The 13,385-nt window shown below is 43.9% G+C and overlaps 1 protein-coding gene across 1 annotated transcript in view; it reads left to right on the top strand.

The window, feature by feature from the left end:
• Positions 1–13,385, top strand: part of PLAC1 (placenta enriched 1) — a 176,577-nt gene that overhangs the window by 105,238 nt on the left and 57,954 nt on the right. The window lies entirely within an intron of this gene.

The raw sequence follows: 13,385 nt of genomic DNA, 5'->3' as shown, positions 1-13,385 counted from the left end.
ATTGATAGAAATATACACAAAGCATGTCAAAATGTTAATAGTGGAATTTTAATAGCTATATGTGTGTTCATTGCACTGCTTTTTCGATCTCCTTATATGTTTGAAAATTTTCAAAATAAAAACTGGGGGAAAAATAATTCATGAACATGCTAAAAAAGTTAAGAGTACAAAAGGGTATTTGGTGAACCTTTCTACCCCTGACATTCAGTACTTCCTTCCCAGAAACAACCACTGTTCACATTTTTGGAAATTTTATCTGCATTTACCAGCCTATATAAGTATTTGTGGATCGTTTTTTTAAATAGATAGGTTCATGCTATAAATCTTTTTAGCTACAATAGTCTCCCTTATCTATGCAATTGGGGGAGTAGCTGGTCAGTTAATTAGAAATCAGTTCAAGCAGAAATGCCTGGACCTACTAGGGAGAGGCGTCCCGGCGCACCAGCGGTCAGTGCGTTTTATGGAGGAAATGGAGAGCATCCTTTAATCCTGAGAGTTGGCTCCAGAGGTCAGGTAAGCGAGCTTCCACTGTAATGTTGGCAGCTTGCTTTTTTTTTTTTTTTTTACCACTTTACAAGCCTTCTGAGAGATTGTTCCATATGACCATGTGTAGATCTGCCTATTCTTTCAGCACAGTTTTTAGGATGAGTTGCTTTTAGGATGAGTATGGTTTTAATCATATTGTGCTTGGGGTGATGAGGGGGGCATCTGGGTGGAAATTGCCTGGGCTTCCTGAACTTGCCTGATCCTAAGAATCAGTTGGGTAGTTTTTGAACAAGCTCCTAAGCTTGGGCAACGCTGCTACGAGCAGCTGGAGAAACGCAGCTGGGGCTCCAGTCACAGGACTGCTCTGAGGGGTGGAAGTTCCACTAATGGCGCTAGTTAAAGGCATGAGAATAGATGGAGAGACGGCAAGACGCCAGAGAAATGCTGAGGGCCAAGGACAGAGCCCACAAACTCCCATGTGAGCTTCCGCCCCCTGTTCCTCCCCACCAAAGATAACTGCCTCCTGTCGCAATCATGGGGGGCACATTTCCAAAGCATGTGCGCCTTTGAATATGAAAACCCTCCCTAACTGCCCGCACCTGGGCAAATTCAAATCCCGCACTCCGACCTCAGGCTTCTCCCTGCAAATGGGAAGGATTTGATTGGAAAAATGTGACTCTGGAAACCAGCTCTGGGATTGAACTGAAATTGCCTGAAAAATGAGAGCATTGGCACAATTAACCAAAAGGGACTGGATTCCTTTACTTATTTATTTCTTTCTTTTGCAGCTGAATCCTGAACAGCTTGCAAACCTTGGGAGGCAGCCATCCCATTATCATTCCTGATATGGACTTGAATTTCTAAGAAATGACTTTTTTTTAAGAGCTGTGGAATTAAGCCCGTACTAGAAGCGGTCCTAGGAGTCCCAGTCACAATGTTGTAAGAACAATCCTGAGACGAGAGCCAGAGCTCTGTGGGGCCCTGAGTCCCCACCGACCCCGGAGCCATCCACTGACCCCAAATAGGTCCCCTCAGGAGTCCTGGAATACCCAGTTCTGCATGTATTCCCCCTCTGAATTGGGACTAGGTAGGGTAGGCAGCTGGGTCCCTGTCATGTGAGGGAGCCAAAATGCCAGAGGACCCCACTGGCTTGTCACACTGCCTAAAATGTTCACCTTTCAGTGTGAAGCACTGAAGTCCCCTGCCTTCTCTAGATCAAAACGTCTTGGAGGTACAGACAGGATCCTCAATCTTTTAAGAAGATCGGCTTTTCACTTAAAGTAAAAAACCAAATGGAGAAGGGAGGGTGGAGCTGTGTCTGGTCTTTGGTGTAAGCCTGGAGGGTGGGCAGGTGGTAGGGCGAGGAAAGGAAGCCGAGAGGGATCAGGGCCTGCAAACACGGCCCCTGAGTTACTGGTAGAACCTTTGGGAATGAGGGAGATGAGGCGTGGAGCCCAGGGAGAGGCGAAGTCAGCAAATGCATGAGAGGCCTGGGCCAGGACTCTTATATATAGCCCCACAGGCACACGCTGGCCCTAATGATTGTGACATCGGGAAGCCACCACCACAGTTCCCAACTCCCTAACTCTGTTGTTACCGTGACCATGCCGAGTGCATGTGCTTCACATTTTCCATGAGCCTGCAACCTGGAGACACTTCCATATGCCCCGTTATTTGGTGGCACAGGCAGATGGACCCCAGTGCCAGGGTGGAGCCACAGACCCCGTGGCTGAGAGATCAGGCCTCAAGGATCTTGCAATATACTTTATTCCAACTCTGCTATGTCTCTTAAGAAATCCACAATTTTGAAATTTATTTTTTTACTTTTAGCTCTCTCCACACACACTTTTTAAAGCATACACTATGTGCCAAGTTCTGGAATAAGCATGTTAGATCTATCATTTAATACATAATCCTCATCACAAGCCTGTGAGGTAGGTTCTATCATGAACCTCATTTTACTAATGTGGAAACTGAGGCACAGAGAGGTTAAGTAACTTGGCCAGCACTGCTCAGGTATCTCTTTAGTAGCAGAGCTTCCAGAAATCAGCTAGCCTGCTAGAATCCTTCAGATTACCTTTCCTAACTCAAACTTACTTCTAAATTGTCTCTCTCTGTTGATTCAACTCTTGTAGTGAGAGATTCATCTGCAAAACGAGGTTGCCTGGAATAGCGTTGCTGTGGCGTCAGCCTGACCAGGGCCCAGCCTCGCCACTCACCTGGGTGCAGTCACCTGCAGAACCATAGAACAGAGATAACAAACCTCGCTAGGGTTGTTTACAAACCTCAAAATGTTTTAGAAAAAGGGCCAGCCCCAAGGCCAAGTGGTTAAATTCAGTGTGTTCCACTTCGGCGGCCCAGGTTCAGTTCCCAGGCAGGGACCTACACCACTCATCAGCAGCCATACTGTGGCAGCAACTCACACACAAAATAGAGGAAGACTGGCACAGATGTTAGCTGAGGGCGAATCTTCCTCAGCAAAAAAAAAAAAAAAAAGCTTTAGAAGGATCCCAAAATGTCCCTGAAGAACAATAGTCAGATCACTGCCCTTACCACCAGAGAATGAAAGAGCATCGTGGTAGCAACTATCCATCCAATTTGAGCCACATGACCTGCAAATTTGGGTCTTTTCCAACAAAAGCCTTCAGTTAATTCAGCAATTCTGGCCTAGGCTCCTTTCAGAGTCTGCCTAAACTAGCTAGACGGTTGCATCTGGGTCACTGTAACCCAAAAAAGCTTAATTAAAATCAGGAAATATAGGGGCCAGCCCTGGTTGCCTAGTAGTTAAGTTCAGCATACTCTGCTTTGGCAGTCAGGGTTCAGTTCCTGGGCGTGGACCTACACCACTCTGTTAGCAGCTGTGCTGTGCTGCTGGCCTGCGTACTAAAAAATAGAGAAAGATTGGCACAGATGTTAGCTCAGGGTGAATCTTCCTCAGCAAAAAAAAAAAAAAAAAAAAAATCAGGAAGTTCCTCTTCTGCAATGCTATAAACTCTAGATATGGCAAATTAGGCTGTGAGGACATAAAGGCAGAAAAGGTGCTTTGGGTATAGCATAGTCATTTGGGACACACACGTACACACAGACACCAGCATGAATTGAGAAATGAGAAAAGGGGAGTATTTGGCTCTAGATGAGTTTCCTTTGGTAAGGACTGTAGAGAAAGGGACTTGGTACTGAAGACACTTTGTTTGGGTATGGGGGAACAATCTCCAGCCTGCAGGACCTCAGGCAAGACTTTGCAAGGTGGGTGTTTGGGTGGGTGGGGAGGGGCAAGTGGGTGATGACTGGCAGGCTGAGGGCATGAGGAGGACAGAGGAAGAAAGCAGGGCAGAGGAGAGGGGGACGAGAGACTGGAAAGTGAAGGGAGCAGGCATAAAAGAGAAGAGAAACAACAGAGATGTTTGGAATAGGGACAGCACGAGGAGAGCTGTGCCGCTAGCAAGCTGCCCACCCCCTTGATGAAGTCATTTCCTGTTTCTCAGCTACCACGGGGGCACTGGAGGGCTCACAGCGATGACGTATCCCATAACGGGCGCTTCCCCGCTTCAGGGATCAATCCTTTCGGAGCTCCGTTTGGGATAGATAGCTTTTCAAAATGGATTCACACTCCACTGCTTTCTGAAACAAAAACATCCTGAAGTACCTTTTCTGGAAATAGTGGTGAAAAAGGCAAGGAGTCTGCTTATGAAAATTGGTTTCATTCTTTCGATAAATAATTATTAAGGGCCTTCTATATGCCACGCACTGTGCCAGGTGCTGTGGACACTGGTGGACACTACAGACCTGGAGCCTTCTTTGGGACCTTGTTCTGCCTGTACTTTAGCCCACTTTCAAGGGGTCGTTAGGATCAGCACTACGGCTTCCTGAGCTGTGCTGGGCCGTGAGGGTCTTAGGAATAAGTTGGGTTGTTTGCCCTTAGAGGAAAGGGCTCAAGACTGTGATGCTGGGACCTCCTAATGTCAGCTGACATTCATGCTGTTGTTACCATGTTGCTTCTCAGCTGCCACGTTATTTAACACATATTGGCCTGGGCTGGGGCCTGGCACCGGCTTGTCTCTTCCAGAGAGTAAAGTGTATGTGTTTTGTGATAATGGCTCCTCGGCTGCATTTCCTCTTCCCCTCCTGAGTCCTAAGCCGCATTCCTCGTGGGTGAGGTTGCTGGAAGTAGAGCTTCCGGAGAAGTGAGGACTTACAGTATAGTCAGTGGTGCGCTGGTAAATGTTTAACAATTGGCCTCTCGGTTGGTGGGGGAGAAGGCTGCTGATTTATAGCGTTTGCCGACTTCCACGGTGTAAATACAACTACTGTGGCCAATTTCAAGCTCCCAACATGACGTCACTGAACAAGGAGGTGGGAAGGGATGCACATCAGGGCGCCATTGTGGAGTATTTCCGCCACGCAGATGCAATAGATGTGAATCAAGAGCATAGATAATAGTGAAGTGTAGTAAAATGATGAGGAAGTGATGAGCATTGAGTATTCATTTGCTTTATCTTGAATATAACTTAATTGTAAGTTTATAGAATTTAATTTTTAATAATGACTGTATTTAACAAACCAACCTCCAAAATCGATGTTCAGTAATCAGTTCTCATTATCCAGCTGAGTGTGGTACTACCTCACTTTTCTCAGCCTCAGCAGTAGAAAGAGAAGCTAAGTAGACAGAGCCCCGAGGCCCTCACCCCCACTTTAACCAGAGCAGCCCCATTTGTATTCATTTTATGCATAACGGGGTTCTGTGTTTGAACAGAGAGTTCCAATGTTTAGAAGATGGTTTTTTTGAAAGGCACTGGTGTAGATAGTCTATGAGGCTCCTTCCATTCAGGATACCCTAAGTTAGCCAAGACTTGATACCATCCCATCTCCCCCTTCATTCCTGTGTCCGCTCTTGTCACTCAGGCTTCCTATTCCTGCTCTTCCCAGAGATCCTTCTGTCCCATCGCAAGGATCTCCGTCTTCACTGAAGAGAGAGCTGTTGTCGCCTGAGCTGGTTTATAGTGAGATCCCTCCCAGGCATATTTTACTCTTCAACATGTGACTCCAGAGGACTCTAAAGGTCTTTCAGTAAACGGGATTGATTTCTAAAGGGCAGAATTCCGGGGGGGGGGTACCCTTGAAATCAACCTGTTTTATATTTTTGCATCCTCCTTCAAAAATCTCTGGATTTCAGTGGATTGCTGGGTTAGCCCCAAAGAGCTGCCCAACAATGTATCTCTATTTTTCTTTATACAACATAGTTTTCTTTGAGTAAAAACTAAAAACTTTTCTCAGCAAACCTTTGGTTGCTTTTCCCCTGAATGCAAATTTTTCAGCCATGGAAATGCAGAGGGGCCGCGGGAGTTATGGATATGACACAATCCTTTTCTGAAGGCAAATTCACTCTCTTTAGCCTGCCAGAGAAATTATTTTTCCAGGAAAACTAAACAGTAAGCACATACTTGGATGTTCCTTTCAGGCAAGAGAGGAGCCCTTTCTATCCCATTAAGGTCAGGCAATTGCCCAAATGATTTGCTTCACTGCCTATCATAACGGGGAGTGTGGGACAGAACCAGCGGGGGCCTACTCTCGTCTCTCTCCGTCCAGCAGTCACAGTTGAGCAAAGTTCATAGGCACAGGCACCCTCTGAAGCCTGCAGTCAGAGAAGCTGAGGCTGGGGCCACTCGGGAACCCCCCAGCACACACACACACACACACACACACACAGAAGCCCACAGTGTTCCCACAGCTCAATGCAGCAGCTCACCAAGGTCAGTATTCTGAAACCAAAAGTGGAGTGATAGAATATGGAGCATGGAAGCTGGTAGCCCAGGAGTCCATGGAATGAGACACGATGGTGAGTTCCTGGCCAGTTGTCAAGTCTGTTGGGTGCACACTGGTCAAATGCAGATAGGCTAGCCAGTGGCCCAGAAGCTAGGGTTGGGGGCGCCTACTGTTTCCTGCCTACATGGCTACCTTCAGAGGCCTAGGGGTACTCTCTATAGCTTTGCTTCTCGGGTTTTGTCCACACTCCTGACACCGGCAGCAACCCCCCTTTGCCCCCATTTCACTGAGAGTGATGGCTCACTATCTGAAGGCTCCAACTGTAAGGAGGTATGAATGCATGCCCAACACATAAAACAGACTCAAAGCCAAGCTCTGTCCAGTCTAGGCCAACTTAGGTGATAAATCTTGCTCAATTCCCTGGTCAGAATACCTCTGGCTACCTCTGCAAGCCCAGTCTATTCTTGATCCAGAGCCCTTTGGCCAAGGTCCCTGCACAGTCGGCACTTTCTCCTCTTCTCTGTCCAAGCTGAGCTCACTCTCCCCTGGCTCCCCCCAAAGTCCTTAACTTTCAGAATCGGAATCTTTTGAACCCAAATTTACTCTCTTACAAAAATCTCTTCTTTTACCTCTAAATTTATTCCAACCTAGACTCCTGAATTCTCTTGAGTCTTCCAACACTTGAATGCTAGGGGAATTTGGTCTCTCCAGCAGAAGCAGAGAGGCACTCCTTATTTGTTTAGTAACATCCAATGGCTACTCTCGTTTATAGAACATCCAAAGAAGATATCAATTTCAGAGTGTGCTTTCCCTGTATCACTTGCTCTTGACCTTGGAGAGAGGTTTGAAATCTAAATGTAAGCCACCAGCAAAATACTGTCTCTTCAATGCACCAAAAGAAGGGAAAGTTAGCCTATCTTTCAGAAGCCCCCAAAGTATTGTGGACTAGCTGAGTGCGTATAATTAGAAAAAGGAAAAGGGAAGGCAAGGAAGATTCACATGCAGCTGGAGAAGTCTCATGATAAAGTGAGTTTTCTCAAGAATTGCCAGCAAGCAAGGCTTGCAACCTTCGGGAAATGATGAGTCCAAGAATTTCAGAAGAGCCCCTGCCCTTCACCTGGCCGAGGCCTTGATACCACCAAAGAGCTCTGATTGCTCCATTCCAGGCTCAAGAAGCCAGCTGCTTTTCATTGCCACTTTCCAAAGTGTGCTCGTATCCATTATCTCACTTGATTCTCACCATGACCTTGTGAGGTAGGTAGGACAGTGATTAGTTTTCCCCAGGCTCACTTCTGGAAGATGCCCAGGAGTCAGATTTTGCACAATTGTAAGTTGATAGATTTGGCTCCATTTTCACATGCTAACAAAACCTGGCCTGGTCTAATCCTTATGTAAAGGGAAGATTCATCATGCAACGTTGACCTAACCTAGGCAGAGAGAAGCCTGATCATCAGGGGTGACAAGATGGGGGATTTAGTAATTCTACTCCTCCATTCTTTTCCTGGAACTAAAACCCAGGCTTTTGAATGGGGAGGGCTGGTGTTATCCTCAAGCTACTCAAACTTTCTTTCTCGAAGACTGGATGCTAAGGCCAAGTTCCCATATATTTATCTATATTTGATCCATCTTTACCAATTAATCAAGTGCCCATTGTGGGCCCAGCTCTGTGGGGGCACAGAGATGTATGAGACGTGGGCCCTGACCTCCAGAAACTTACAGTTTTTCTGGGAGCTAAACTTGTGCACACTAGACTACAATGCATAGCAGCCAGAACAATGAAGAGAAGGTCAGGGAGGACTGATGTAGCCAGAGGAGGTGTTCCGGAGAGTTAGAACAGAGAGGTAGTTAGGGGCATGAGCTCTGGGGTCGGGTAGTAAACATGGCTTCGAATTCCAGATCCACCACTACTAGCAGTGTGAACCTTGAGCAAATCACTATACCTGATCCATAAAAAGGAGTGAACATTAATAAATGCTTATCACATAAGATTGCTGAGAATATTAAATAAGTACCTGGCACATAGTTAAGTGTTCAACAAATAATATTATTAAGGCACTATTTGAGCTGACCATTGAAGAATGGGAGAGGATTTGGAGACACTCAGGGAGAGAGACAGGACAATACAAGACACTGAATTAAACAAAGGCATCAAATTAAAAAGGAAAGGAGGTGTGTGAGGATACCGTCTTACTAAAGCAGAGGGTACATATTAAGGGAGCAGGAGAAAATAAACTTTGTTAAGTTGGGTGCAGCTAGATGGCAAAAGGCCTTGACCACCAAGCAGAGGAATTTAGACTGAATATGATAGGAAGTGAGAAGCCACCAGAGATTTTTAAGCAAGAGAATGACTTAAGGGTAGTGGTCTTAGAGTAAGATTGGCCTGTGGTGTATTCAGTGACTTGGAAAGGGACTGAGGGATATTCACTGTTTTAGGTATGAATTGATATGAGCCTCAACTAGAGACATGAGTAGAAAACAGAATAGAAAACATTTGAGGGCCAGCCCTGATGGCCTAGCAGTTAAAGTTTGCCATGCTCCACTTCAGTGCCCCAGGTTCAGTTCCTGGGCACAGAAATACACCACTCGTCTGTCAGTAGCCAAGCTGTGGTGGTGGCTCACATAGAAGAACTAGAAGGACTTACAACTAGAATACACAACCATGTACTGGGGTTGGGGGAGGAAAAAAAAAGATGAAGATTAGCAACAGATTTAGCTTAGGGTAAATCTTTCCCAGCAAAAAAAAAAAAATTGAAAAATATTTTGGGAGTAAATTAACTGAATAGGTAATTGGATATAGGAAATGAAATAGGAGGAAGAGTTCAAGAGGGTTCCAAAGTTTTGAGTCTAGATGACGTGGAAAGTGGTGGTGCCATTGACAGAAAAATGAGAGTCAAGAGGAGAAGTAGGCATGGAGGAAAGATAACGGATTCAATGTTCAATTTGAGATAATGATGAGACATCCAAGTAGATATGTCTAGAAAAAATAATGATACCCAAATGTCCGAGAGGGTATAGTTTTCTTCTTTTACTTTCTCTCTGAACAGAGGCAGACTTCATTCCTGGTTAGATGATTATATTATCTGCAAATATTGACAGGGTTGTTCTTTCCTTTTTGGTGCTGTTAATTATTTTTCTTGTTCTATTGCATTGGCCTGGACCTCCAGTAATATGTTGAATAGTACAGTAACAGTAATACTAGACATTCCTGTCTCATTCCTGACTTTGAGAGAAAGCATCTAATGTTTCAAAATTTGTCAATGAACAGTTATGTAGTGCTTCTCTGTGCGAAGCACTATTATGAACACTTTACAAATTATTTAATCCTCCTACAATGTTATATGTATTATTATTATTATTATTATTATTATTATTATTATTTTAATTTTACAGATGAGGAAACTGAAGCATAGAGAAGCTAAGTAACTTGCCCCAGGTCACACAGCTCACAAGTGGAAGAATAGAGATTCAAACCTCCACTATCTAGCTTCAGAAACTGTATTTTTAACCACTTTGCTATGCTTGCTACCTCTTTAAGTGTGGAGTTTTCTGTAGATTTCTGGACGATACTCTTTATCAAATTAAAGTTTCCTTTTATTCCTAGTTTTCTTAGAGCTTTCTAAGAGCAAATGGGTGCTGAGTTTGTCAAATATTTTTGCTGCATCTATTGAAATAATCATATGGCTTTTCTCCTTTAATATGCAAATATAATTAATTACATTGATGTCACTTTAATGGTGAACTAGCCTTGCATTTCTGGGGTTAAACTCTAATTGGTTATGTTACAGTCTTCTTTTTCAAAAGTGCAGGATTTGATTTGCTAATAATTTATTTAGGGCTTTGGTATGGTGTTATTTTTCTGTTCTCCCACAATTTGGTATTGGTGTAATGATAGTTTTGGAAAATAAGTTGGAAGTTTTTTATCTTTTCCAATGGTCTGAAGTAGCTTGTTTGATAAGGGGATTATCTGTCCCTTAAAGGCTTTGTACAACTTACCTTTAAAACCTTTGTGTGGGTGTTAAGAGGGCTGAAGTATATGCATCTTTGATTCTATTTCGATTTCTTCCCTAGTTTATCGGTGTAATCAGATTTTCACCTTCTTCTCAAGCCAATTTTGGTTATTTATATTTCCCTAGAAAACTGTCCATCTCATCTAGGTTCCAAATTTATTGGTATAAATGTTAATACAAAATACCAATTATTTATAACTTTACACCTATACCAGGACTTACACAATTACTAAGAATATTCAATATTTTCCTACACTTTTTAATGTATTCTAAACGTAGTTCTCTCTTTTCTCTCTTTCCCTCTCCCTCTCTCTATCTGTTTTTACTCCTGAGCATGGTTTATTTTTTTTAGCAAACTTGCTAACTTTGCCTATTTTAATGGTGTTTCCGAAGAGCCAGCTTTTGCTTGTATGGATCAACTTTCCATTTTTTGTGATTGTGTATTTTATAAATTTTTGCTTTCATCTCTATTAGCAAGCCTTACTCCTGCAAAGCCCATCTGTCTGGAACAGCCTTGCCTCCTTCCCTTTAGCTTGGCTAACTCCTACTCATTCTTCAGTTTATGCATCATGTCTTTCAGGAAGCCTTCCCTGACCCTCCAGCATGATTTAAATGCTCATCCTCTGTCCTCCCCCAGCAATTTCCAGCACTCATCAACCTGTTATAATTAGCTGCCTGCTTGTCTCTCTCCCCTATTAGATTGTAAATTCCTTGAAGGCAGGGACCGTGTCTGGTTCATAATTGTACCTCCAAGTGCTTAACATTGTACTTGGCATCCCCAGTAGGAATTCCAATGGAAATGTTATTGGAGGTAGCAACCCACGAGCTTGCAGACAGATCTAACAAAGGGGCTCCCACCAGTCTGTTGCCTGAGGTTTGGGGTCTTCAAAAAAGGAAAAAGCAATTACCCTTGATAGAATTTCTTTTCTTGATTTTTAAAAAAATCAAAACCCTTCAAATGTGTAATTCCAATGGTCATCCCTTGGGAAGGAGTCCTTTCTCACTCCTCTTTCAGCCTGCCTTCCAGCATGGATCTAGAAGTTTCAACCCCAAAGGAGACAAGGCCCAGAGTTACCCATAAAGAAGCTGAGACTAACTGGCGTTAAAGGGTCTACAGATTGCCCGAGGACTTTTCCATTTAAAAGCAGCTTTCCTGCATAGGGGCACTTTCCTTCTCTGCAGTAAGGGTGGCGGGGGGACCTCATCCCATACTTCCACTTCTCTTGTTTCCAATCTAATCTGAAACACCTTTCCCTCTGTATTCACCTTTCCCCTCAATTCCCTCCTTTTATTCGGCGTTGACCCTGCAGGTTTTTATTACTTGTGTCCAGGAGGTGTTTCGAGAATATGAACTGAAGTAGTAGTTTATGAAATTGGCAACATCTATGCATTGCTGCCCTAGGTTTTCTTCTGGAAACTTCTGTGGTTAGCAGTCAGGTCCAAGGAAAGCAGAACACAGGCCGAACTGAAAGAGAAGCATACCAAAATCATGGAACACCGTGAGCATTAGGGCCGGCTCCTGCCCACTTCTCAGCCCCCAACTCCACCCTAAGCTACAGTCTGAAAGAAGACTATTTCTAGAGACAAAAATCAAACTGGAGACTTAGGGTTTTCCTACTCACTGTGAATTTACTCCCTAGGAAAGATGGTCTCACTTCCTCGCATAATCTGGATTCCTCTTTGAAGAAGCGATCATGAAACTAAAAATACAAAAACACTTTCAAAAGAGAATTCAATCTGAAATTGAAGGGAAGTCAGAAGAAGCAGGACCCAAAGTATACCCACTCTATGCCACCTGCTTAAGACAGAACCAAGGGAAGCAAGATGGCCCACAGGGAATGACGTGGGCCCCAGGGCTGCAGGGAGAGGGCAAGGGGCTGATGTTGCCAGGCAGCCTGCTTTAGACCTTTCTGAGGTTGCTTTGATGACAGAAAATGTGTTCCAGGCACTGTGCTAGGGTCTAGGGATTTAGCAAAGAACAGGACACAGTTATGCCTTTGAGGAGCTTATAGTCTGGTGTCTGTACGGGACAGTGTCCACATTTGGAACTCTCCTGGCTACTGTGATATCTGGCACCTTGACTTGAACATGCATCATCTCCTCAGCATTTGCAGGCCTCAAAAACAGGAACTGCATCTCATTCATCTCCATACCCCCAATATCTAGCACACTACTTAAAACATGGTAGGCACTCGATTAATATTTGTTATATGAATGAAGAAAGGCGGGAAAGGGAGAGGGAAGGATGGAAGGAAAGAGGGTTAGCTGTGAACACTAGTGCCAATACTCCAGAATCCTGAGGCAGCCCCCAGCCATGGGACGAAAACCCAGGGATACCGAGGTCAGCTTCATAGATTCTGATGACTTTGAATCGGTCACTTTCATTGTTGTGTTTCCTCATCCTCGAAGGCATTAAAATAATAGAGTAGGAAAACAGTTTGGTGGCTCCTCAAAAAGTTAAACAAAGAATTACCATATGACCCCACAATTCCACCCCTAGGTATATATCCAAAAGAACTGAAGACAGGGATTCAAATTAGTACATGCATACACATGTTCATAGCAGCACTACTCATAACAGCCAAAAGGTGGAAACAGCCCAAAGTCCACCAGTGGATGGATGAATTTAAAAAGTGTGGTATATCTATACAATGAAATAGTATTCAGCCATAAAAAGGAATGAAGCACTGGTACCTGCGACGACCTGGATGAACCTTGAAAACATTATGCTAAGTGAAAGGAGCCAGAAACGAAGACCACATATTATATGGTTCCATTTCTATGAAATATCCAGAATAGGTAAATCTATAGAGACAGGACGCAGATTGGTTGTTGTCAGGGGCTGGAGGGAGGGAAGAAATAGGGGAAGTCTGCTTAATGAGTAAGGGATTTTACTTTGGAGAGATGGGAATGTCTTGGAGGTAGATAGAGATGATGGTTGTACAACATGTGAATATACTAAATGCCACTGAATTGCTCAGTTTAAAATGGTTAATTTTATGTGAATTTCACTTCAACAAATTATTTCTTTAAATAGTAATATTAGGGTAACCTTAGGAAAAGCCAGGCTAGAAAGCCCCAATTCTGAATCTGGGCAGACTGGGTAGCTGTGGGCAGTGGTAGACTAGA

This window comes from Equus caballus, chromosome X (genome assembly GCF_041296265.1).
Source record: "Equus caballus isolate H_3958 breed thoroughbred chromosome X, TB-T2T, whole genome shotgun sequence".
In the NCBI taxonomy this organism is placed as follows: Eukaryota; Metazoa; Chordata; class Mammalia; order Perissodactyla; family Equidae; genus Equus; species Equus caballus.
Note: the sequence above shows the minus strand (reverse complement) of the source record. Positions and strands in the feature narration are given on the sequence as shown.